General features: G+C 39.0%; 1 long non-coding RNA gene across 2 annotated transcripts in view; it reads left to right on the top strand.

Moving 5' to 3' along the window:
- The first annotated feature begins 3,493 nt into the window (after positions 1–3,493).
- LOC123839791 (uncharacterized) overlaps positions 3,494–27,881 on the top strand; it is a 105,359-nt gene continuing 80,971 nt past the window's right edge. Inside the window, exons 1-2 of one of the 2 annotated variants that reach the window (XR_010409981.1) lie at positions 3,494–4,343; positions 6,536–6,747. This is a non-coding gene — a long non-coding RNA (uncharacterized LOC123839791). The remainder of the gene's footprint in view (positions 4,344–6,535; positions 6,748–27,881) is intronic. The other variant, XR_006789747.3, reaches the window with a different exon arrangement.

Raw genomic sequence — 27,881 nt, 5'->3', positions numbered from 1 at the left:
ATTAAATACTTAACTTTCTTCATTTTGGCTTAAGGCCTGTGGAATTAGGCAAGTCAGAAAACGTCTACTGCCCAATTAAAAGGTGCAACTATAAAAAGTTAAGTAAGGTCAAATTCAACTACATTTATTAAGTATTTGACAATTCCCTATACCACTGAAAAAGTATCACATCCCTTCAGTACATTGTCTGGTTGCTGCCTCCTCTCTGGGCAACTGCATTTCATAATCATGGTCACAATCATGAAAGACAACATTCCAAAAATTAAACTATAGTCTATTTTTTCTCTGATGAAAGTCAAGGTTCCTTCAAAAAATTCTTATAGGAAAAAACAAGAACACACGAAATACTTCAAAAAAATCACTGTAGTTAAATAAGGTAAAGCTGGAGGAAGAGTTTATGGTCATACCATATTATCTCTTAAGACCAATTTAGAGTGCTAGATGATAAATAAGTTTTAAGAAAACAAGAAGCTTTGTTCTGCAATGTTCAGCTGTTAGCACTTTTGCTTCTTTGGAGAAGAAAGCAGAACAAAGACAATTAAAGTTCCTCCCAGTGATAGCAAATATGTAACTGCTGACACTTCCACTCAGCATCTTGTCTGTTTTCATTTTCCTGACAAACCTATTTGAGGAGGGTTCTTCATTCAGTCAATAAATGTTTATTGTGTGCCTATTATATGAACACAATGGTTAATGAAATGCATTCCTTGCCCTGAAGCTTTAGCAGGTAAATTAAAGAAACCAAAGACAAAATCAAGGTGTGATAAGAGCTAAATTGAAGAGGCAGGTGGAGAGATAAAATAATCTAATCTGGGGAAGGGGGTTTTAGTAAGGACTTCCCCGTGAAGGTCATTGCTAAACTGAGTTAATCAAGCAAAGGAGGGTGGTGGAGCCATGAGGAAAAGAAATCAGAGGACAGAGAGATTTTCCTATCTGAGGGAACAGCATCTGCAAAAGAAAGGAAAAGCATATTTTGAAGAGGTTTACAAACATATCAATTCTCTTGTAATACTGTGATAGACGAAGAGATATGAGAGGAGTCTGAAAAGATAAACAGGATTATGAAAATTCTGATAGGGCAAGTAAAGGAGTTGGATTTTATCCTAAGGACTGTGGGTTACACTGAAAAGTTTTCATCATGTAGTTTGGATTTTAGAAAGACCATATAGGCTATTAGTGTAGAAAAAGACAAGACTTGAGATGGTTTGGAGATTGTTCTGATAACCTAGGTAAGAGGCAGTGATGGCCTAACTCAAGAAAGCAGTAATGATGTGGAAAGACCTGGATAAATTGGAATGATATCAAGGAGAAAAAAGCTGTAACAGGACTTGATATGTAGGTGTGGGAATTTAAAAAGGAAGAAATTGCCCTCCAGGTTCCTTATACCCTGTCTCTTTTTTTTTTTTTCTACATGATCTATGGAACCTAAGCACTAATGGTGGTCACACATCCTATGAAGTCACCCAAGGCAGCTGTGTGGGCTACATCTAGTTATTTCTATTGATGGGCTAAGAATACTGGTAGAAGAAACAAAATTTTTTATCCAATTCGCAGGTATCTTTTCATTGGTTTAGGAAAATGGAATGTTCAACACTACACCTAGGAAGCTGAATGAAAAATATCTGAAAAGATAAGAATACTAATAACTGAGGGGCACCTGGGTGGCTCAGTAGGTTGGGTGGCTGACTCTTGATTTTGGCTCAGGTCATAATCTCAGGGTCCTGGGATCAAGGCCTGAGTCGGGCTCCTCGATGGCAGGGAGGCCCCTAGAGGATTCTCTCTCCATCTCCCTCTGCCCCTCCCTGCCCCCCAGGCCCATGAGTGTGTGCTCTCTCTCTCAAAATACATAAATAAATCTTAAAAAAAAAAAAACCTGAGATTTGCGATTATTATTCCCCATATAAGTTACTAATAGTTTATAAGCCAGCCATACATGCCTCAGTGAATCTGATGTGATGTGTTTCTGAATTTAGTGTTGCTATTTCTGCTCAAAACAAAAAGTTTCTATAATTATTATTTCATATATAAGTTCTTTGGACCTATAATTCAGACAAACTTCAAGGCTAATCATAAGCCTTTAGGGTTTTTTCCTCCAAAATCTGAGAATAAATTTAAATTTTTCTCACATTTGCATGAAATCTATATGGAAAGTATGGTTCCCTACTAAGAGACTTCTCGCCCAAAGATAAATGCAAGCAAATTTCAAAATGTCCCAAGCATTATCCAGTCTCCTTTTTATTACATCAACTATGAAACAAACAACAACAAAAAACATAGGAAAAAAGTACTTTGTGCCTTGAGCAAACAAAGAGGAATAACACTGAAAATCTAAACATACCACCTTTATTAGGCTAAGTGAAATGAGTCGGAGAAAAACAAATACATGATTTTACTTATGTGGAATCTAAAAAACAACACAAAAGAACAAACAAATCAGAAACAGTCATAAGTACAGAGAACCATGATGGTTGCCAGAGGGGAGGGATTGGGAGGTGGGCAAAATAGCTGAAAGAGATTAAGAAGCACAAACTTCCAGCTACGAAAGAAATAAGTCACAGGGATGTAAAGTACAGCATAGGAAATATAGTCAACAATATTGTAATACCTTTGCATGATGACAGAGGGTAACTAGACTTACCTTGGTGAGCACTGCATAATGTACGGGACTGTTGAATCACTATGTTGTATACTTACCACTAACATTATATTGTATACCAACTATGTTTCAATTTCAAATAAATTAATTTTTAAAAATATAAACAAAATCAAAAATAAAACAAACATACCACCCTGATAGTCTCCTTTAAGGAAATAAAAGTAACACAGACTTCTGATAAGGTATAAATGCCATGGGGTACTAAAAATATCAGTTACATAACAAGAAGGGAGAAGAGACAAAGGGAGTTGTTCATAAAGAAAAATCTTCCCCCAGCCCCACATAACAAACTAACCTGCATAATACTCAACGAACTTTATTTTCATACGGCCCTTTCTCTGAATGATCAAAAGTACTAATCCAGTAAATGCGTGTTAACAGGTTTGAGTCTGGGAGAAACAATATTCTACATTACAACCCTTGGCTATAGCCTGGCAAATAGATGAGCAAACCAGAAAACTCTCCAACCATTACATCAGAACTGTACAATAAACACCAGGAGGATTTTAAGTTTCTCTGACCAGTATTCATTGGATCACATCCCTAAAGAAAGAAACTGGCTTAAATTTTTGAGGTAAAACTGTGTTAAAACAAAACGCTATTTTTAGAGCGGCTAGAAATTAAACACCTACCTTGACCTAGCCCCTACCTTGTTAGAATATTAAGGGCCCTTGTGAATGTGACCTTATGTGGAAAAAGCATCTTCGCAAATGTGACTAAGTGAAAGATCTTGAGAAGGGAAGATGTTCCTGGGTTAGCAGGGCAGGTCCCAACTGCAATCACAAACGTCTTTGTAGAGAAAGGCGGCAAGAGATTTGACACAGAAGAGGGGAAGGTGAAGTGGCCCCAGAGGCAGAGGAAGCGGGGAGGAGGCCACGAGCCAAGGAACCCCTGCGTCTCCTCTCGAGACGCTGGAAGAGGCAAGAACAGCGGCTCCCCTAGCGCCTGCAAAGGGAGCCCGCCCTGCCGACATCTTGCTTCCAGCCCAGTGATCCCGACTTGGGACCTCCGACCTGCAGAACTGAGAGAATGCATTTCTCCTGTTTGAAGCCATCGAGTCTGGGAGGCCTTATTACAGCAGCCACGGGAAGGTCCCACAGAGGCCGTGGGTTATGTAGAGCCGGGAGGGACACAAGCCTCATCGCTCGCTCTGCCGCTCGCAGGTCTCCGACGCCACGCGCATGCGCCCTGGGCGCCTAACCTCATTAAGGAAGCTGAGCTTTTACGGCTTTCGCTGAAGACAGTTCCCTGGGCGCCCTCAGGTCAGAGGAAACCGAAACTTCCCTCCGCAGAGGCACACGGAACTGCTGCCCCCGGCTCTGGAGCGGAGTCAGCGGTGGGTAAGAGACTGCATCCCTGTCGGGACAATTAACGGCTGCCAGTCGCAGCTGAAACCATTCTGGGAGCACGTCCGTGCGGATGACTCACGGGTTAGGAGAAATCAGACAGCCAAGTGTGGAGCGATGGGAAGGCTTCCAGAGAGGATACGCTCCGCTTCTCAGGCCCGGGGTTCAGAAGCACCGTGACTTCGGGCAAGTTGCTAACCTACTTCGCAACAGTGTCGTGGGGCAGCTTTGCAATTAATTTGTATATGCCCTTTGGCCCACAGAAAATCCTTTCAGCCTGTGAGATTTGTAGCTCCCAGAGCTACTGATTTGCATACCCAGGAAACAAGCATCTGCCTGCGGTAAGTACAAAGGCGGAGTCCTCTTAAAAACACATATTCCCTGCAAGGTCCAAATAAAATGAAAGACAGGAAGAGGGAGACTTAACATTCGCTTTGGTCCCACCGACTAAACCCTATTTGACATATTCTGATTCTGTTTAGCAAACAGATACGGGTAAACATTTATGTCCTTGGACTCTGAGGCGGTTGGCAAATTGCGTTCAGATGCTTTCGGATCTTCAGGAAAAGGGCACTGTAGAAATCCAGGGAACTATTATGTGAGAGAGACAGAGCCTTTATCTCCTGGTCTTAATAAAGAACTAAGCATAAGGCCTCTCAGACTTCTAGTTCAGACACCAAATTGACCCCTCTGGGAGCTGGGAAAGTCTCAATCTCCTTCCTGCCTTATATGGCAGTGGTAATAAAAGAGCATACACCGAGGATTAACTAAAGTTCACATACTGCCTTGAAGAGAAAAGTCTTGATTTAAGTGCTGAAAATTTATATTAGTGGGAGGGGAAAGACTGGAGAATGGCAAAAGGGATGGAAAGTTACAGAAAGTTATAATGAGAAATATAAATTGAAGCAGGTCTAAGAGAAAGATGAGAGATCAGATGCAAGAAGGTGGGGGGTAGGAAAAGTGGCCAAAAAAGAAAGACTTTTCCTCCATCTGTGTTGGCTTAGGCATGTTCTACAAGTCCTAAAGGGAAGTATATCCTTTAGCAACAAAAGAATAATGATTCCAAGTGGAGAAAAGGCAGCAGGAGAATACGAGGGCGTGACAGAAGAAAGAAAGAGGGCAAAGAACAAAAAGGTTAAGAGAGGGTAAGGGACATAATAAGACAATAGAGAATGAAATTCATAGCATCTATAACAGGATCTAGGAGAAGAGCCCTTTCGTCCCCAATACATTTTAAGGGCAAGAATTGTTGCCCTGATTTTATGAAGTCAGAGCTTGTCCATGCTGTCACCCTCCTGCTTCAAAAGTGATTTGACCAAACCAAATGGAGATATGGTCTAGCCTCTTGGCATATGGCAAAAAGAAACATTTGACTCACATTAGGAACTCCTAACATAAAATACACTGACCACCCAAAAGCAGTATTTGCACACACACACACACACACACACACACACACAATTTGGCAGAATTCCGTTAAAAAGTTGAATACAATTAAATTGGTTTCCAGGCTTCTATAATCAAGCAAATGGTTAGGTTTTTTGTTTATCTGTGTGTTTGTTTTTTAATCTAAATTGTCTAAGCTTTACACAGATGTAGCTGACAATAGAGCCTACAAAAGGTAACATTTTTAAATTCACCTAAATTGTAAGAGGCAAAGGTATTACATACCTTATTTTGTCTTTGTGCTAGACAATTCCAAAACCCATCTCATGGTTTTGTAAAAACCTTGGCCAAAATCCATCAGATAATAGTTACATCTCTCTTTGTGATGGGAGGCATAATGGGGAGCAGAGAGGGAAGGTGACAAAATTGTACTGTTCCACAGACCAAAGGAAAGACAAAATGTCCCCCACTCCTGTATGAGCAGATCTCAGATTACATATCCGCTCTGCCATGCTCTGATTTTTCAGGAGTACTCAGTTCTTTTACCCTGTCCCAAATGGATGATTGAACTGTATCATCTGTATAGCATTTTAAGATATAATGATCTTATTTTTCCAGCAGCATCATTCATTTATTGGACAAAAGAATTGGGTAGGATCCAGTTAAGGAATAGAAAGCAGGCCAGTTATTTCAACAAAAGGAATTTATACAAATAATGATCAATTAGGTATTACAAAACGAAAAACGTGGAGGCATCACAGGTAGTTAAGCTGTCCTCTAGGCCTGGAAAATGAGGGGAGATGTTAGGAATGTTAAACTGCGTTGAGCCGCATGGTCAAACATGGTAGCCACCAGCCACATTTGGTTTTGAGCAACTTAAAATGCCCCTGGTCCAAATTGAGGTGCACCAAAAGTATAAAATACACACCAGATTTCAAAGACTAAGAATGAAAAAAGGAAGGTAAAATATCCCATTAATAATTTTTGTATTGATTATGTGTTGAGATGACAATATTTAGGGGTACACTGACTTAAGTAACATGTTTATTTTACTTTTTTTTTTTTTGCTTTTTTGATGTAACCACTTGAACTTAAAATTTTATAAGCGACTTGCATTTTCTTTCTATTGGATGGTGCTGGCTGACAGGTCTAGAACAAGGACCCCGTAAAGCTGGGACTCAGTCTTTTGAGAAGGGTACTGCAGGACGATATTGGTATATCTGAGAGAAGATGCTGGGCCTGGTTCAGGCTGTGTGAAATCTGTAAACTGGAGCCAATTGTCATGAATCAACCGTCCCCGCCAAAGCAATGCTACTGCAGTGCTGCTGACAGGAGCACCAGAAAAACAAGGAGGAAGAGGTAGGTCTTTTCCTTCCCCACTCCTTGCAATTTTCCTCCATTGCTCCCAGTTGGCAGAGCCTAAGGCATAACTGGCAGACCCAACTCTAAGGGAGAAATGTGATTTGCAGGGTCCCAGCCCCAGCTGGACAAAGCAGAATATGGAAAGATGAGTTTGATGTTGAGAGGTGAGTAGCTTCATCACCAGCACAACGAAGAGTCATTGTCTGTCAGGCATGGTTTTAGATATCAGGGGCACAAGCATGAACCAAAGTCCCTGTCCTCATACAGCTTGCATTCTAGTGAGACAAGACAGACAATAAACAAATACATAAACAAGATGATTTCAGAGAGTAATAAGGGTTATGAAATTAAGAACACAAGGTCATAAATAAGAAGGTGACAAGATGAGAGGTTGAGGTTAGGTACTGCTTTTGATAATGAGGTCAGGTAATTTGAACTAAGATCTGGAAGGATGGAGAGGGGAGGAGAAGGAAGAGGAAGCATTCCAAGGCAGAAGGAATAAAACATGGAAAATCTCTGATAAGAGAATGGTCTGGGATCATAGCTGACACATAATCGTCAGGAGGAAAGATGACAAGAGATGATTGGGACTGGTTACGCAGGGTCCCTGCAAATCATGGTAAGTAATATGGATTTGAACTTAATTACTATGGAACCACTGTAGGATTTTAAGCCGGAGATGGTATGATTTGATTTACATTTGTAAAAGGTCATTCTGGCTGTTGTGCAGAGGAATAGACTCTAGGGGGACAAGCATATGAGGGAGACCAGGAGGCTACTACAGCAGTAGGGTAAAAGATGAGGATGCCTGGGATTGTGGTTGAAACAGTGGAGATGGTGAGAAGTGACTGTATTCAAGATAAGAGCTGCAGGATGAGCCAACAGTACCCATTAAGATTAGGATGCTTCATGTAATTCATTTGAGTAAATTTTCCAAATATCTAGCACACTCTCAACACCAAAATTGTTTTAAAATATTCTTGTTATTTTTCATGGAAATAATTGAAAATTATACAAAACATTCCTTGATCTTCTATGGAAAATCCCAACCAAATTTATGAACTGCTATTTTGACTCAGGGTCCTATTCTCCATTTTTGTATGCCATCTGACACATTCTCTGTCAATTTCTTGAGTTCTTCAACTCCAATTACTTTCACTCCATATGTTAAAGCTCTGCTTATTTTGAGGCAAATCTTAATTAGGATGAAAAGGGTGATTTTCCAGATAATCTAATCCAGGCATTGACTATGCCGTTTAGGTGGAAGCCGCACCTGCCAGGCTCAGGTCAGCATCTGCTGTCCCAGCCTGTCCATAAAGCCTGTGCTTACCAAGGCCCACATCTAACCAAAATTATCCTTGCTTCTGAGACATCAGCCATATTTAGCCACTGTGATTCACCAAGGTCAAAATCAACATGATCCCTACTTACCAAAGCCAAATAACCAGTCATTTAGAAAATCTTATCTCCATATTATTTTGAGTCCCAATTTCTAGCCCTTGTCTATTTTTCAGTGTTCCTAGCCAACCTGTAAAGATGTTGCAGTTTTAAGGGTTCAATAAAATGATCTTCCTTTCTTCCTTTCCCAAGTGCTGAATGGGATTCTGAACTAGAAATCAAATTATCATTTACTGATGGATCTAAACTAGAGACCGTGGCTTGGATTTAAGGCCAAATGGCTTTCCTTTTTTATTTTTATTTTTTTAAAGATTTTATTTATTTGAAGGAAAGAGGGTGAGTGAGAGAGAGAGAGCATAAGCGGGGGGTGGGTGGAGAGAGGCAGAGGGAGAAGCTGACTCCCTGCTGAGCAGGAAGCGGGGCTCGATCCCAGGACCCTGGGATCATGAACTGAGCCAAAGGCAGACGCTTAACCAAATGAGCCACCCAGGTGCCCCCCAAATGGCTTTCCTAATATATCTTTTTGAACTACACTGAACCCACCAAACTACAAACCTACCACCTCCACTGGAATGGTGAAGGTGCAATCAGATTAGAGTGGGATGAAGAACAAGCAGAAGGCAAAGAAGCAGAGATAGAAAATAAGACTTGATTGTTCACAAAGTTGGGCTCTGAAGACAAATGAAGAATGACACAATAGCTGAAGGAGATGTCAAATCCATGGAAGGTTAGGTTTTAAGATGGAAAGTAATGGGACATGTTTACATGTGTGTGGAAATAATGAAGGAAAAGGGGAGAGATTGAGGATGTAGGAAAGTGGATGTGTATCAGTAAAGGTGACTGGGAGTCAGTGGATAGGATTCGAAGCCTCAGTGGAAATACAGGCCGCCATAGTAACAGGTGGGAACATAACAGAGTTGGGGGTAAAGGAACTTAGGTTTCTCGATTTAGTTGTGGGCAGATGGAGTTTTCATTCTATGTTTTCTATTTTCTGAATGAAAAATGAAGTGAAGTATTCAGCTAAGAATGAGAGGGTGGGAGGTGTGAAAAGAGAGAACACTTGAAATTAAAATCTTGCTGGGAAGCAAAGTTACTGAGGAAAAAATTTCTTAGTACTACTGAAGGTCCATTTGAGATGCGTTAATTTAACGCGAAAGCAGTCAGCCCAGTCATGTCACTTTCTCTAGCAATATGCAGATACTCAAGGATATCCAGGGAAAAGCTAGGTATTTGGTTTCAAGTCAATAGGGATTATCGCTGGCTCAAGATGGAGGAGAAATAGAGGGCCAAAGGAATTGAGGGCATTTGCAAGAGCATGATTATATTAATTTATTCAATAATAATCCTCGAACGCCCAATATATGTCAAGAACTAGTCAAAAAGTCCCGGCTAAATGATAGGGAGATGTAGGTGCAGGCCACTATCTAGGGATTCCACCAGAGCTAGGTGCAGATTTTCTATTTAACTCATCCTTCTTTTTTCTTCTCTTGTCATCCTTCTTGGAAAAAACAAAAAACAAAAAAAAATTGGTGACAGATATTTAATATTTACCATGTGTCAGGTACTACGCTAGGCCTTTTTTTAAAAACATGATCTTACTGCTCCTTATGTGAATGCTATGAGGAAGTTACTATTATTAGCCCTACTTGCAGATGAGGAAAAAGAATATGAAGATATTGAGCAACCTCAAAATATCACCTTCAAAACTACTGGCTTTAGAGCCCCTTGCTTCTACAGGTTAAGTCTTTGTCACTTGGGGAAAAAAATAAAGCATTTTCAATTAAAATATTTTAAATTTCCCATTTCCACTTCAATGCATAAGCAACCAGTTTTTTATTTGAAGATTCTTTGGAAGAAGAGCTTTAAACTCTTCTATAAACTTGAGTGAAATTATTATTTCAAATTATTTAATTTTGTAAATTGAACAGTCTTGACTATGCAAGTAATTATTTTAAAACTCTGCAAACAGGTAAACAGCTATTCTGTTCTTCCTTCCCAAACTCTCTTGCGGGTGACACACGCTTAAGAAAATACTTAATGCTTTACCTAACATTTTCTGTTTAAGAGAAATAATCTGAATTTCTAAATTTGGGCCTGGAGAATAAACAGAAGTTTCCCTCCTTAACTCGTCTTCCTTCCTTGCTTGCTAATCAAACTAAGATAATTGTTCTACCCTAGAAAATGTCCAATGACTAACAGATACTATTGTGTTGGGTTTTTTTTCCTATGAGAGAAACTTAAAGAGGCAGCCCATCCTATTCATCAAAAATCACAAAATTAGCAAGGAATGAGAGAACTCAGGCTTTAAAGCAAGGGTTGTACAGAGGTGAAGGTCATTCACATTCTTAATGTGGAAAATTTGGGAAATTGGGAGTGTTTCATTGTTCCCTTGTTATCTAGAAAAACATTCATTTTCTAAAGCTGAATCATGTAAAAAGTCCCTTCGACTATACTTATATTTTTCAAGACTATGTTATATTTGAATAAATTCAACTATCACTATCTGGAAAGACAAATCCAGGTCAGGCAAACATAAAAAATGAACCATGCTTCCTGAGCAGTAAAACAGATTGGTCGTGCATGACATTTAGCCAGATTTGGTAATAGCTATCAATTGTTTAGAATTTACTACATTCTAAACCAGAGATTCTCATTCTTGGTTATGCATTAGAGTCACTGGAGACATATTTTTTTTTTTTTTAAGATTTTATTTATTTATTTGACAGAGACAGAGACAGTGAGAGCAGGAACACAAGCAGGGGGAGTGGGAGAGGGAGAAGCAGGCTTCCTGCTGAGCCGGGAGCCCGATGCAGGACTCGATCCCAGGACCCTGGGATCATGACCTGAGCCGAAGGCAGTCGCTTAACCAACTGAGCCACCCAGGCGCCCCTGGAGACATATTTTTTAAACTTTTTATTTTGAATTAATTGTTGACTTACGGAAAAGTTGCAAAAATAATACAGAGAGTTCTCATAGGTCCCTCACCTGCTTCCTATAACATTAACCCCTTACATGACCATTATACAATTATCAGAACCAAGAAACTAACATTAATGATACAATATTATTAAATAAATTATAGGTCCTATTAGAATTTTACCAGTTGTTCCACTAATTTCCTTTTTTGATTCAGGACTGCATTGAACTGGTATTTCTTCTTAGCCTTGTCCAATCTGTGATTTTTCCTCAGCCTTTTCTTGTCTTTCATAGCCTTGATCTTTTGAAGAGTACTAATCCATTATTTTGGAGTTAATTTGGGTTTGTCTGATGTTTTTCTCATGATCAGAACAAAGTGATGCATTTTTGTAAGAATACCACAGAAGTGATACACCTTTCCTTCTCAATGCATCATATCAAGGAGTTCATAATGTTGATGTATTATTTTTGGCAATACTACCTTTGATAACTTGGTTAGTCATATCTAACGGGTTTCTCCACTGTAAAGTTGTTATCTTTCCTTCAGGAGTTAATAAATATCTTGATACTTTGAAACCACACAAATCCTGTTTCTTATCAAACATTTACCCACTATTTTGACATCCATCACTAGATCTGATCTACAACAATTATTGCTGTGGTCTCTGTCCAGAAATGAGTTTCTCTTTCCCTATTTCCTTCAACATTTATTAATTGGAATTCCACGTGAGGTGTTTTATTTTTTTTTAATGCTGATACCTAGGTCCCACCACAGACAAATTCAATGAAAATCTACTAAGCATATTATCCCTAGTTCACACAATATGGCTAAGAAGCAGATATTATTATTCCCATTGGAATACGAAGAAATTGATAATTGGAATGACATAGTAACATGTGTTTTTACAGCTAGTGAAGGCAAGACAGAAGCTCTGAGCTACCTCTCTGAAATCTAACCTAGTTTCATTGCCCCAGCTTTCTTCCTTTTCAGTTCAGCTCATTATTCTTGATGTCAAACTTTGCCCCATTTAAAGCTTACTCTACTAATTCCAATCATCTGTAACTGCTACCTATATCAGTCTAGGGTTAGTTACTTTTTTTTTTTTTCTCAAAACTTTTTGACATTCACCCTCCTAAAGAGTGAAGAATAGATGCCAACTGCACTTTGGCCTTCATATGGACAATAGGTCTTTGCAAAACAACATGAGAGTGAAAGAAAATGATATATCATATACATTTAGGTATTTAGGCTAATAGGCAACCTTTTTAAGGAAATATAATCCAAATGCTTTCTGAGGGAATAAAGCTCATCAGGTGTTGAGCATATGCATGTAGTGATGAAGTGAAGTGGGGATTCTGAGCCAGGTAGAATTGAGTTAGAGTCCAGCAAACCACTCAATGATCTTGAATATGTTTTTCTAACCTCTTTAAGGTTCAATTTCCTAATTGTTAAGTTGCAAATATTAATACCAACTACATAGACTCCTTGTGAGAATTCAATGAGCTTTAGCACAGGGGCACAAACAATAACTATGACCTTTAAAAAACCACTGTAACCAAATTGCCTAACACCTGACAAGAGATGAATACTTTAAAAAAATTTTTTTTAAGATTTTATTTATTTGAGAGAGAGAGAGAGTGTGCACAAGTGGGGTGGGGCAGAAGGAGAGGGAGAAGCAGGATCCCCACCAAGCAGGGAGCCTGATGCGGGGCTCGATCCCAGGACCCTGGGATCATGACCTGAGCCGAAGGCAGATGCTTAACTGACTGAGCCACCCAGGCACCCTGATATGAGTACTTTTTAAGAGAATTTTTGGGAAAAGGAGAGAGAGGTAATTTTGGAGGGTATGACCCTTAGAAGAGGTCTGATGACGTGGGTGTGTACAGGAGTTTTGGAACTGCCAGAGGGGTGCATAAGGACTCTGAGGGATAAAGGATAAAGGGAGCTGGGGGGGGTGAACTATCACCTTGACTGATTTTCTTTGTGGAGACAACCATCAAGTAGAGAGCTAGATAAAAGGGTGGGCCAGCTGAAGAGTTGCGGAAGCTGCCAATCTATAAATGTCAGGCAGCTAAAACATCACATGAAATGTAAAGAAAGAATATTTTCCCTAGAACATCTCTCAGGAAGAGTACTTTATGTGCATACCATGGAGATAAGAAGTTTTGTCCATTTCAGTCACTTCCGTATTCCCAGTGCCTAGAACACTGCCTAGCAAATGGTTAACTATTCAACAGAACCATTAGATTACAGGATAAATGAATGAATACATTGATAAATTCAAAAGACCAATTAAGAAACTTAGCTGCTTAAGAAAAAAAAAATTAAGAAACTTAGGCCCTCTCTCTTGCTGAAAGGGGTAAATAGATTAGGGGGCAGGTCCGATTCTTTCAAGTCTATAGAAGGAAGCCTGGGCCCACCTACGGCTACTCTCCTCATCTCCCTCTTCCTCATTAAGGTGTCTCCTCTAAATAGTTGTTGAACAAATAAAGAATAATGATTTTTTTAAAAGGATGCCAAATTATAAACTTGCTCAGGAGCTCTATGAATCTGTTAGACCTTGGCTATATGTCACTGAAAATTATATCCGTACAAAGAAAAGAAGTCATTGCTTGTCCAACTATGAAAACGTGAAATAAGATGCCTATAGCAAAGATCGGAAGTTGCTTTCCTCCCTTTCATGCTTAATAAGAGAAGCCAGGGAAATGTGCCAAGCTGAAGAACTATATTTCCAAAGCACGTCTGTAAACAGAGGTGTCCCCTGAGATGTAAGAGTCCTCCAGGAGACCCTTTTGCCCCTTGCTTTTCTATTCCTGCCTGGAATGAAGATAGAATGGTTGGAGCTCTGAGAGTCAACTTAGTGATTTTGAGGATGATGAACAGAAAGATATAAGGAGGCTGAGTCTCTGATGATTTTCTGGAGCTGCCATACCAGCATCTGTCTCCAGACTTAATTTGTGTGGGAGAAAAACAAAACTCTATCTTGCTGAAGTGACTATAGTTAGGTCAGTAGCCAACACAATTTCCATGGTGTGCTCCATTAGATGACGTGTATGTATAGTTGCATCAGTAGAAGCTAACTGTGTGTACTTTGAAGAAAAAAGGAAATTTGAATTTTTAAGCGGAATTCTTAGTAATTATTAACAGTGTAGAAGAATACGGTGTGCAATTTAAAGAAGTACTTCTTGTAAGAACACCGTTACCCACTGTGGAGTTGAACAGTTGAGCTGTACCATAGTAAGTGTTTTTGTCAATAATCGGCACATTTCAGTATGGAAAAGAATCATCAATCACCTAGTCCAATTACCCATTTGAGGCTCAACTCTTCTCCAGAATATTTAGGTAAGAAGTCATCCAGCTTATGCTTGGCTACATCAAGTGATGAATAACTCTCTACTTCCCACGCCAGCCCATTTTTATCTTTGGACAGTTCTAAAAGTTAGAATGTTGTTTCTTACACTGAGCTGAAAATCTGTTTTCCTCTAGCTTCTATCCACTCATCCTAGCTTTCATCTTCAGAGCCATATTCAGTACTTCCAATTTCTGTTCTAAATGACAAGCCTTCAATTATCACACTCCTCTTGAGACAGCTGCCCTTCTGGATTTTCATGCCAGGAAATCATGCTGATCATGTTTCTAAACATGTTGAGATCTACTTTCCCAGAATCCAGGGAATAGGTGTGACTGTACCTACTCTTTCCTTTCCTTGCTATCATACACCTTGAAAGAATACTGCCATGTCTCCCCCGGATGCATAACCTTCTATTCTGCCAAAAATGTTCTCTGAGTTACTCAAATACAGAGTCAGCATTATTTCCAATTGCTTTCAGTAACTCTGGGAGATACGTTTTGAGACAAAACAGGTAAAGAACTTGTCAGAGGTGGTTCTACTAGCTGGATGAGCGTCTCTTTATACATCCCCAATATTTGAAATCCCCCTTTTTGCAATATATTAGACCTGTGCAACATGTCTGACCTAAATCAGAAATAAGTCATTTATTTCTTACATCAGGCCAAATAACACTTAATACATCTTCACAATAATATCACACCTGTCCTTTCACCTTTCCTTCACACTCCAGCTATCTCTAGTAAATTTCTGCTCTTAGGATTTTGGATTTCTGAGTGGGCATAAGTGACATTGCAAATTTCTCTACTCAACAAAGTCTGTCTCTACTCAATTACATCTATTCTCCCTTACCATATTTCTTTTTTTTTTTTTTTAAAGACTTTATTTATTTATATGACAGAGAGAGACAGTGAGAGAGGGAACACAAGCAGGGGGAGTGGGAGAGGGAGAAGCAGGCTTCCCGCTGAGCAGGGAGCCCGATGTGGGACTCGATCCCAGGACCCTGGGATCATGACCTGAGCCGAAGGCAGACGCTTAACGACTGAGCCACCCAGGCGCCCCTCCCTTACCATATTTCAAACAGACCCTGCTCACCAAACTTTGGTGACACTGGTGAGATATTTACCATCTGTGTTATGATACCTAATTTGCTAGGTTACCTGCTATAATCAAATATATTGAGTCCACAGGATGTACTGATAATAAAAATAAATGTAACCTGAAATAGTTGTTTTTAAAATTAAAAAAAAAAAAGAAGTAGAAATTTAGCCAATAGCGAGGGCATTGTAAATTTAATCTGGAACTAATCTGGGTTTGACACCTAAGGGCAGACATCCTATAGGGAACTTCTGCCACTTTTCTCTGCTTCTACCACTGGTATTATGTCAAACAGGCAAAATGAAAATGGTCAGGAACTGCAGTTACCCCATACCAGGAGAGCAGAAGTCATTTTTCAGGCTAGATTTTTAAGAGTATAAAGCCCAGTTCACAGTTTAAGAGAAACATAGTTTTCTATTCACAATCTGTCTTCCAGCCAACCTATTTTATTACCAATATCAGGAAGGTACAGAGATAAAATATAGTTTAAACTTCAAATCCCTCAAACCTAACTGTCAGGTAGGGGAGAGGTCAGATGCTGACATGCTGGAAAAAAGGAAAGCTGATGATGACCACAGTGGTGATATCAGTTTTTCACCTGATAAGTATGAATTGGGATGGGATCAGGAGAAGATGAGAGTTGGGTTATTTGAGGTTTATGCTGTTGATGTCAGAGACAGATGTGCCTAGAGAGGGTTACGTACATAGAAGACAAGGCAGTGCATACTCAGAATTGAGATAAAGACTCCGCAAGCTCTGGGACTCATTTTCTCCCCTGCTGAATGCTATAAGAAATTGTTTTTGAATCATATGCGTCCTAAAAAAGTCGTTTCTTACGATCCCAGAAATTTGCTGTCCAAGGTATAGGAGGGAAAGGTGAGTTTGGTCTGTAAGTTTCCTCATGTTTGTCACTGGCTTTCACTTCAGCATGGATCGACTTTTTCCTCTCATGTTAAAAACAAACAAGCAAACAACAACAACAAAACAGAAAAAGATATGTTAGAACATGTTAGTAAGATACTATTTGGAATTCTCATTCATATGGCATTTAAGAAATAATTGCTTAAATTATGCAACTATTATATGGAGGATAACTTATTTTTATTATTAGCTTTGCGGGTCATTGACATTCTATGTACAAGAATAAAGATATGTTTCTTCTGTCTTCAAAGACCCCACAGACTTGGGAGAGAAGATAAGACATACATGAATACGTAATACATAATCTATAGTGTGGTGTGTGCCTTAAGAGAGATATAAAGAGCCCAGAGGTTTAGAGAAAGGAGAGATTAATTCTGAACTCAAGAACACCATAAGCGAAACGGCTACTATGATATGAATGTTTATGTCCCCCCAAAGTTCATATGTTGAAATCCTAATGCCCAGTGTGATGATATTGAAAGGTTGGGCCTTTGGGAGGTGTTTAGGTCATGAGGGTGGAGAGCCCTCACAGATGGGATTAGTGCCCTTATAAAAGAGGCTTCAGAGAGATCTCTAACCCCTTGTACCGTGTGAGGACAGAGTGAGAAGGCACTGGCTATGAACCAGAAAGAGGGACCTCACCAGAAGGTGACCTTGCTAACGCCTTGATCTTGGATTTTCCGGTATCCCAAACTGTGAAGAATAAATTGTGGTTGTCTATAAACCATCTAGCCCATAGTGTTTTGTTATAGCAGCCTGAGCTGCTAAGAATGGACTAAGACAATGGCTAATGGCGAAACAACAGGATTCAAACATGAGCACAGTGAGTGCAGATCTCAATTTTACTGCCCTGCCTCAGCCACATCATTTCATTGTGCATTAGTTTCTTCAACCATTAAATAAGAAAGGAAAAACGGCATTCTTGCCCAAAGTACTCCTATCCTCAGGAGATGGCTCTTGAGATGAGCACATCAATAGACAGATCCCAAACCAAGCAAAAATATCGTATTGTTCATGGAAAGCTTCACAGCGCTCAGATTAGGCAGAAGTGTCATCGCTCTCTGCCACTGCCACCTTCCAAACTTTACCTTCTTTTAGGACAGTCCCACAAACAGAGGCTATGTTGTCAAGCTGGAGTGAAACTGGATGTTCACATGCAGCCAGTCTTAAAAGAAGGTTAATTTGCGTTAGCAAACTGTCAAATAACCTGTCATACCTCATTATTTTTCTTTATACACATCCTTCCCTCCCCCTGGTATAAAATAAATAAATAAACAGAAAAAAAATATCTCCAGGATTGTGTGATAGCTGATCTTTCAAGGCTACTTTGTGGCTAAATAAACAAAAAGAAAAACAAACAGTGCTATTCTGAAGGACTTTTTTTTTTTCTCTTTGAAGACACTGCAAAGCAATCACGATAATATAAATTCAAGGGCAAATGCTTCATCCTTTATAAACTTGAATTAGTAAGTTGATCCTCTTCACCAGCATGTTTTTAGTGCATAGAGAGATAAAAGTTGATAAGTTCATGAAAACAATCACTTTAGTACAAAAAGTAAGAGGTGTTAATAAAGTATTGGCACCGAAAATGTATAAAACAAACCAAAATGCAGAGAGAGTGATAGATTCCCTATTGTAGTATATAAATTACATTGTTAAAATGATGATTGGTATTATAGCTTCTATTTCAAAGACTCCCTTTATAGAACAGGTCTATTGTCAAAAATGATAATAAGAAAATACTTTCTCAAGAGTATAACTGCCCATATATTATTCTTATAAAATTGTAGACATGAGAGAGTTTTCTGGAATAATGGCCTATCTAAAAATGAGAGGTGGGCAGAGGAATTTTAGGGAAGAAAATGACGCTAAAATATATCACCTTAAAATGTTTTTTTAATACTCTGCATAAAAGTGCTTTGTTCAAAATAGTCCAAAAGTGGCATGCAAGATTACATTATATAAATTTATATAGCACCCCACCTTTTTCAAATACCATCTATGCATGAATTATCAGTAGGGTTCTTCTGTGATTACCTGATTATGTATTAGCTCAATCTTTCTCTCTGTCTCTGTTTCTGTCTCTCCAATGAAGAAATTGAGGAAAACATGAGTCAAGTTACTTGCGTCAGCTCATACTGAATAAAGACAAGTTTTTAAACATCTAATAAGAGAATTTTCAAATATAAGATGGATCATGTTAGGACTTAAAGAAAGAAACGAACAAACAAGCTTCAACCAGTGGCTTAAACAATGTTTGTTCTTTATACTTTTATTGGTTGCAAAGGACAGAGGGGAATTTAGGTTATTTCAAGTGACAGGGTTCACTTCCGGTTTCCGGTCCAGCATATAAAGAGCTTGGAAGTCATCACTCCCATCCTCACAATAAGTAAACAGGTGAACAAACTGAAAATCAACAACTTTTCTCAGATCCACCAGAGAATTGAGATCATGGAGCAAACACTACCCCAAACCCTGGAGAGACAGGCAGATATAGGGAATCACAGCTCACTGGATACTGAGGAGAAACCTCAGCTAGAGCCAGCATCCATTAGGGATACGTTAAGGGTAACTGACTAATTGCTGAAGAGTGAGCATAGACAAGCATAAGAAATAAACACCCCTGGAGACCCAGCCTTTGGGGTGTCCCCCACACTTTTTCTGAGTTTTAACTCCAGTAGCCCCCCCGCCCAGGTTCTTAGAAACTGAGGAAAAATCTCCTCATGCTCCCAAAAGGAAAAGAGAGAAGTAACCATTCTGAAATATACCTAGAGCATTTTGTTCTACTTAACAAAATTTTTCCTTGAGGGAAAAGCTAAACTGATTTGGGTTTTATCAGAGTCTAACAGATGTGGAAGAAGGGAAATACCCAATTCCAGCGCCCTCTAGGCTTTAGGTCTCACCCGAGGGTGGGTAAAGAAAATAAAATTGAGGGGCGCCTGGGTGGCTCGGTTGGTTAAGCGACTGCCTTCGGCTCAGGTCATGATCCTGGAGTCCCGGGATCGAGTCCTGCGTCGGGCTCCCTGCTCAGCGGGGGGTCTGCTTCCCCCTCTGCCCTCTTCCCTCTCGTGCTCTCTGTCTCTCACTCTCTCTCTCTCAAATAAATAAATAAAATCCTTTTAAAAATAAATAAATAAATAAATAAAATTGAGACTTAGACATAATCATGGGCACTAAAATGATTTCCCCACCCCCACATGCATATCCTGCACCACACAAATAGGGCCCCTGAATAATAACAGAGGAGTACAGCTAAAAAGAACTGCATGGCTTAGACCTTATTTACAAAGGAGCCTTCAGGAAAACTCAAACACAACAAAGAAGACTCAAAGACAACAGAGATGACAAAAGCAAGGACACCACAAGAAATTTCAGTCTCTGACATCTACAGCTACAGCCAACAGTAAACATAGCCCAACACCTAGCCAGATAAACAGAAAATCTCACACTAAAGGTCAGATTAGCTCAGTTCTCCCACCCAAGACATCACGTCTGGCTTTCAACAAAAAATTGCAAGCATGCCAAAAGGCAAAAAAGACACTGTCTGAAGAGACATGGCAAGCATCAGAACCAGATTCAGATATGGCAGGTATTGGGAATGATCAGACCTGAAATTTAACTATAATTTGTATGTTAAGGTCTTCCATGAAACAAAGAGATGATGTGTAAGAACAGGGGAATAATGTAAGCTGAGAGATGGAAACTCCAGGAAAGAGTCAAAAGGAAAGACTAGAAATCAAAAATCCTGTCACAGAAATGAAAAAAATGCCTTTGATGAGCTCCTCAGTAGACTGTACCCAGCCAAGAAAAGAACTCAGGAACTTGAAGATATGTCAGTAGAAACTTCTCAATTTGAAAAGCAAAGAGATTTTTTTAACCGAAAACAAAAAGGAGAATACAATATCCAAACACTGTGGGACAAATACAAAAATATAACGTACACATAACAGGAATACCTGAAGGAGAAGAAAGAGAGAAAGGAACAGAATAAATATTTGAAATATGAATAGCTGAGAATTTTCAAATTATGGAGATGTGCTGTGAGGACACAAGGGGAAATGAGGGAGTGCAGAAAGCCTTCTCAGCCATCAAGGGAACCAGTTTCATAGAAAATTAAGATGCCTTTTGTCCCATCATAGCACACAACATAATCTACTGGCCACACACCATAATCTAGCCCCCGCTATTCTCATAGATCACTTTTCTTCGTTGTTTTTTAAGATTTTATTTATTCATTTGAGAGAGAGTACGCACAAGCTAGGGTGGTGGGGCAGCAGAGGGAGAGAGAGAAGCAGGCTCCCAGCTGAGCAGGGAGCCCGATGCGGGACTCGATCCCAGGACCCCAAGATCATGACTGAGCCAAAGGCAGACACTTAACTGACTGAGCCACCCAGGTGCCCCACACAGATCACTTTTCTACTCTGAGTGGGTCTGGTCTGTTTTCTGACTGCAGTTGACCCTTAAACAAGATGAGTTTGAACTGCACACATCCACTTATACATGGATTTTTTTCAGTAAACACAGTACAGTACTGTAAATGTATTCTTTCTTATGATTTCTTAGTAACATTTTCTTTTCTCTAGCCTACTTCATTGTAAGAATACAGTATGTAATACATATACAGAATATGTGTTAATTGACTATGTTAACGACGGTAAGTCTTCTGGTCAACAGTAGGCTATTCGTCGTTAAGTTTTTGGAGAGTCAAAAGTTATCCGCAGATTTTCAACTGTGTGGGGTGTGGAAGCCCCAATCCCTGTGTTGTTCAAGGGTCAACTGTATTTTCTTTCTTCTTCTCTACCTCATGTTCTTTGTCTACATGGCTTTCATTATCTCACACCTGCCTTTTCTCTGTGTGTCTCTTAGCCTTTGATCAGTTGGTTGTCTGTGTCCCTCTCTACATGTCCCTATTCTACTCAGTAAGAGAGAATCCAGCTTGGTTCCTCGCCCTCCAGCGTCAGCATCTGCATTGAACAGAGTCAAATCACTTCATCAAACCACCTGACAAGGCTGCTGGCCAACTCATAAGCTGGCTGTATTTGGCTCAGGTGCTAATTCTTGATCCAGTCATCTCTGAGCTAAGCAAACAGATCATGGGTTAAAATGAATTAAGAACAAGAAGCTGCTTCCTGGTTCATGTTTAGAAGGGACTATTAGCAAGGTAGTCTCTTAGCATGTTATGAATTTATCTGAATTCCCAGGCATTTTGGTAGCAGGTTGCAAAAAACAAACTTAGTTCCCAAAGAAAATGGGAACTTTGATTTAACGTATTATTTATCTCCTTGAGTTTCATTTCTGGTTTATATCATTTCTGGTTTACATATCACCCCACCACCACCACCAATGGACAGGGACAGGGGGACAGGGAGTGTACAATGTAACACCCCTGGTGACCATCCCAAGGTATACTCTTGAGAGTCATCAGAGCAGGACTAGGCTGCTCATATCACCCCAAGTCAGAGCAGACAGCTGCAAAGAGTACAAAGATTGATGTGACATCCCCATTCCTCGATGGTCCCATTCCCTTAGTTATTTCATTGTGTCACCTGTCCCAAAATATTTTTGACTCTCTTCTACTAAACATGTGGCTGGAAAAGGAAGAGACAAAAAGGGGCATATGCTAAAACATAGGGGTATGTGTATGTGTACTGTGTGTGTGTGTGTGTGTAATTTTCTCCTCCAGAGCACAGTATGTTTGAACAAATATATTTTTCATCTACCTGATTTCAGTGTAGGCTGTTAATTTTCTGAAGCAGATAAAATCAACGTAGGAAGAAAGCACAGTATTCTTAGTGCTTACTTCTCACTTGAATTCAAGTTAAATATGAATATGCTTCCTCCTCACTAGTTTTCAAGGGATCATATTCAGCTAACTTCTCTCTGCACAGATGACACACAGCAGTGAGGGAGAGGCACCAGCATCATTCTTCTTAGTTCTTGACTGTGTTTGACCTTCAGGGGCACCTCTCTAAGAGAGGAAAAGTGTGCTTTGCTCTACCTCCACGTAGAGGGCAGGGTACGAGTAAAGGCTACAAGATAGAAGATAAGAACCCTGTTCCTGTTTAACTAACTCTCTCTGGCCTCACAATCAAAAGAGGTGCCCTCCTGCATCACATCTTTTCTATTATCTTTGTCCACTGTGCATACTGTTTCTGGGCAAGAAACAGTGAAACCTTCTGCTTTTCAATAGAGATCTGTATTTAAGAAAGAGACACAAAATGGGCAGCAGTCCTGTGTTCCCATTTTACCAGTCTTCTCTGGCCCCACATACCTTATAACCTGGTGGCTACCTGACCACAGACAATGTATCTCATCCTAATCTGTTTCTTAGGACAGATTTTTAGGGGGGGAAAGGCAAACACTGTTGTCCCCCTACCAAAAAAAAAAAAAAAAAAGCTGTTAGAGTTGTCACTATTCAGTTTGCAAAAGAAAATACCAAAGTCATTCATTCATCAAAATATATTGAGTGCTTCAACACAAATGGCCTTAATACATGTCTTTGGGAACTTAAAAAATGGTCAGATAGGTTTCCCATTTTAAAGTTGAAGAAACCAAGTCACAGAAAGGTCAGATGATCTGTCTAAACTAAGAAATGGAGTTATCATTACAATAATGAGGAGTCTGGTTCACTGACTGTCAGCCAAATAATTTCACTTACCTTTTCACACAGCAACTACAAATATTACCATACTTCAGGACCCGTGATATATGTGTATCATGCAACATAAATGTCACATCTGCTGTATCTCATGTAACATAATGTAGTTGTTTTCCCTTCAGCTACAGAAAACTTAGTATGAATTTACATTCAGTTTGAATTAATTGAAAAGATGTTTGAAGTCAACTTTTTTCCACTAGCAAAAACAAAACAAAACAAAAACAAAACAAACAACAAAAAAACAAAAGCCAGTATGTTCTTTAAATATAAAAAGGAAATTGACCAGGCTCACTTTGCTCCCTCTCCTATGGGCCTCTTGTCCCTGAATTAGCATTAATAGAGGTAGTGAGGGAAGTGAATTCCCCATTACCGGGAGAGTAAAGAAACCCGGACACGTACAGAGAGCTTAGTGTACATGCTGCATAATAGTATTTCTGAAGAGGAGTGAATTCTGTATTCAAACAGAGGTCAGCAAATAAATCCAGAGTGCCTGAGTGTTTGATTTTTCCTTTTTAAAGATGAGCTGCTCTTATGGTTAGAGGTTTTAATTTCCCAGCTCTGACACAGGTTAGTCACATATGCAAACACGGACACTATGCCGGCAGTCTCAATATAGATTAATTATTTCTGGCTGCCAGGAACCTTGAGTGGGCTATGCTATTTCCCTGATAAACCCCAACTCTCCCTACTCAAGAGACAAAAGAAACACACACACACCCGTAGAAGGCTAGCGCCTCAATCCATAGTTATTTCACCTTGAGTAGACTTTCCAAATGTAGCCCTTTCATTTTGCTTTCTATATTAAACATTGAAAACCAAAAAGGAATTTCAAATCCTGGGGTTTTTTTTCATTAGTGTATCACAAACTGCTAATTAGAAAAGATTTCTTTTACTAAATGATTTAGTTCTTATGTCTGTTTTAACACTTGAAAGGTTACAGCTTCAGGAAAAAAGGAAAGAGCCTTAATTGAAGAATGAATTATTGAATATTCAGTTTTAATTGATGTTGCCTCATGCTATTATTTTACATGTTTATAGATGTTTTATGTGATTCTGTTATCAGAATAACCAAAGAGAGAGACATTGACTACTCAGCCTAAAAAGGGGAGGGCTTTTGCCTGATCCCATCCAGCCATTTAAGTTCAAGAATCATCTGAAGCATGGTTTCCATGACAACAAGTCACTAATTGAAAACATAAAGTAAAAAATCAACCTTCCCTGAATTTGGCAGCTGCATGGATGATGTCTTTTTTTTTTTTTTTAATAGTAAAATGGCACTTTTCCTTAGGGAATTCCTCAAGTCATTTCCCCAAAACCAAGAAGCCACTCCATCGTGGGGTTAACTCTGATCTGGGAAAGGTGTCAACTTAAAGCTCTCCAAATTTGTTAGGCCATGATTGCCAACACCTAGCTTCCACTAGAGATAAGGGAAGACAGTTATGATGAAGAGGGAAGGATTTTTGCATCTTTGAGCTATAGAACAGCAGAGATTGCTGCTGTGGCTGATGAAGAAACCAAAGAAATGCTACCAAATACCAGATTTGAACATCTTTTAGACAAGGGGGGAAAAACAAACTGAGGGGAAAAGGTGAGTTAAAACCTAAAGTCGGCCACTTTCCTTGGGGTTAGTCATCAGTGCTCAATCACTAGCAAAGGTTTCTGGTTTCTCTGCCTGGCAGATTTAAAAAAAAAAAAAAAAAAAAGTGCACCCCTTGAGACTTGGAAACCTGTTCTCTGGACACAATGGCACCATTCAAAATTCCCCAATTTATGAACTGCAGCATATCATTTGTAAAAATTGCTTCAGTCTGAGTTACCTTTCACCAGCTCTGTAAGTCTACTCACTGGGTCACTAGGAGTGAGCAAGAACATTTTGATAAATTCTGTTTCCATGACGATGAATTAACCAGTGAAAAGGAGGAGGTGCTGAAAGATCTGTATTCTGTAGAATACTCTCAAATGTTTGCCTGTTTTCATTTTTAGCCATTTAGTTCTCGTGGCTCTTTTCCAGGACTCTTTAATTTGCCAGTAGCTGTTTTTCCTACACAGATTACAGGAGTAATTCATCAGTGAATGTTTCACTCAGTGGTCCCCATCTAATGTAAGGAAACATAAAAATGAATTTTTCCAATTACGCCTTTTTGTTTGTTTAGAAAGAATGTAGTAAGCTTCTTTTTTCCTTTCTTTCCTCACAATCTAGTTTTAGTGTTCCTATTCTCCCTTATTTATTGACCATTACCTTACCCAGACTACAACTGCGATTTCTATGATGTTGAGATCTGCTTTTAAATACAGTAAATCCCCTGAAGACAATGATTTTTGAATTTACTGGACTGAAACTGCAGAGGGGGACGTAAAGAGAAAAAGAGCATTAAAACATGTAGGCCTGGTACATGTTACCATGAAACAAAATGTTTAGGAAAAAAATTAAGAAAGCAATAGAGCCTTTCCTTGACTAAATTACTTTAAATTGGCTTATTTATATACAATGGTTTCTGTTTATGTTATTCCAGCATTTATCCACTTCCTGAATTTGATGATAACACTACTATTTCCTGGGGGATCAAAAAATAAAAAAGAAATTCTGATGGTTTTGTTTTCCAAATGATGAAAATACAAAAAGAACTCGTCTATCCATACCAGAAAAAATTGGATATGCAACTATTTTCTTGAACTATGAAGTAAGAAAAATGTCCCCTCAAAACATGTATTTCTAATCTAGCTTAAATTTGTATCTCAGCAAGTAACTAATTTAGTGCGTTTTAAAAATTAAGTTCAAATAATGGATTTTTTCCCCTTGTCTTTCTTTTCACCTAAAACAAGGCAAATAACCAGTTTTCAACTTCCAACTGTTTTGTTCTGGCATTGTGTAGCCACAGATTTAAAGAACACTTACACTCTTTTCCAAATTTATTCATCCTTTGCTTGAAGCAGGAAGAAATTTTAGGGAGAAGTCCTAGACTGCCAATAATTAGCAAACCGATCAGATATTAATCTAAGACTGAAAGTGCAAAGGACCCTGAGATTCACAGGCAGTAAAGAAGAAAACTATTTAACACTTATTATGCAAAGATCTGCCAACCCGAACTACTTTTTAAAAATTTCAATAAATAGTAATGCAATAATATATTTTTCTGTTAAGAACTGTTCTTCGGGGTCATATTTGCTCTGAGAACTTAATTTCTCTACCCAGAACATAGAGAATTCTCATATTGAAAATAATATGGTAATTTTCTTTTCCTCCCTCTTTAACACCAAAGCACAAAAAATATTATTAATATTAGTGGATCTCAAAGAATGTACATGATTGAAAATCAAAGTAATTGTTTTAATGATTAAACTCTGGTTGTTTGGCAGCAGACATCTATAAACTATTAGAAAAGGAAACCATGCCACTCTAAAATCAGTGAGTTGGTAGCCCTGAATTTGTTCCTCTTGATTTAAAACAGTGGGGGCAAGAGTGTCAGTTGACTGGATTTGGTCAAGGGGAGGTCTGATGACTTCTTTTGTTCACCTGCCATATGTAACTCCTGCTTCTTATGGGCAACGTGGGTGGGTTCTGCTAGCAGCACCATGCTTCCCTTCTGACCCCGAAGGTTGTAATGCAGGTAGCTGGCATTCAGTTCACATGGATGTTAATAGTGTGAGATCCCTCAGCCAACGTTGTCTGGAAAATAGAGATGGCATGGCCCACCCAAGAGACAGCTGCTTTCACATGGATGTGACCTGTGGCTGGCACCAGGCCATGCAGGAGTCAGCTTGTTAATGCTAATGTCCCCGATGAGATAGGGATAAACAGCAGCTCTCTCAGTCCTGTAGATTGAAAGTGTCACAAAAATACTGTCAGGCTCAGTTGCTGATCATTAAAAATGAGTACAAATGAGAGGAATAATGGCTTGTTGATCCACCTGAGTCAAGTTTGACATCCTTGTGACACTATTTACAACTGTATCAATGTCTTTCAGGCATTAGTGAGAGAGATTTTTGACAAAGAAAATAATCAGGAAACTTCTTGGGTTTGGGGGTAAAACTGCTCAATAACAAAACATACTATAAGCTCCAATAATTTTTATTTCATCATACATATTAAGTGATGTGCTCAGCAACTATCCCATATGTTGCATGTATCACAGACTATCACATAAAATTGTTTTGAACACTGAAAGGACATTTTATGAATATTCAGGACAATGACATTTAAAAAGGCTTATTACTTTGTGCACGAACATAATATACAAATACATAACATTTATCATAAGTGTGGTCACATTTAAATGTGGATATTGAATGCATATCATATAGGAATATAAGCACTAATAAGAAAATATACATTTATGAATCTAAAGAGCAGGTATCTTCTAATACTTCCAATCTGTTCCTAAAAGGTTGTGTGCAATATTTTTTAATCACGTAGTTTCTTAATTTACTGAGAACTCTACACAAATAAATTTTGCGATGATCCTTTTAGTAAAACCAGAAATATGTTTGTAGTATGAAAAACTATTCTTTTCATATCTGTTTTGTAACTTACAATTTTTATACTTACGATTTTAAAATGTATTTAATATAAAAAGTTTAAAGCAGGTACATGTTTTTGTTGTAGGCATTTTTTCCCACTCCTTCGGTGGGAGGTGATACTGAGCTTCAAGAGCAACAAGAGCAGCATGTTGATGCAAAGAGATTGATCAAGAGTCCTGGCCCGGGATCCAATTCCCACTTTCCTATAGAGAATCTAATCCTGTAGGCCACACATGGCTCCCTGTGACATAAAAGGTTTATACCACTGTCCA

The sequence above is a fragment of the Mirounga angustirostris genome, unplaced genomic scaffold, assembly GCF_029215605.1.
Source record: "Mirounga angustirostris isolate CCGP_5_RB_7025 unplaced genomic scaffold, mMirAng1.0.hap1 SCAF_3, whole genome shotgun sequence".
Classification (NCBI taxonomy): domain Eukaryota; kingdom Metazoa; phylum Chordata; class Mammalia; order Carnivora; family Phocidae; genus Mirounga; species Mirounga angustirostris.
This window is presented reverse-complemented; position numbering and strand designations above follow the sequence as displayed.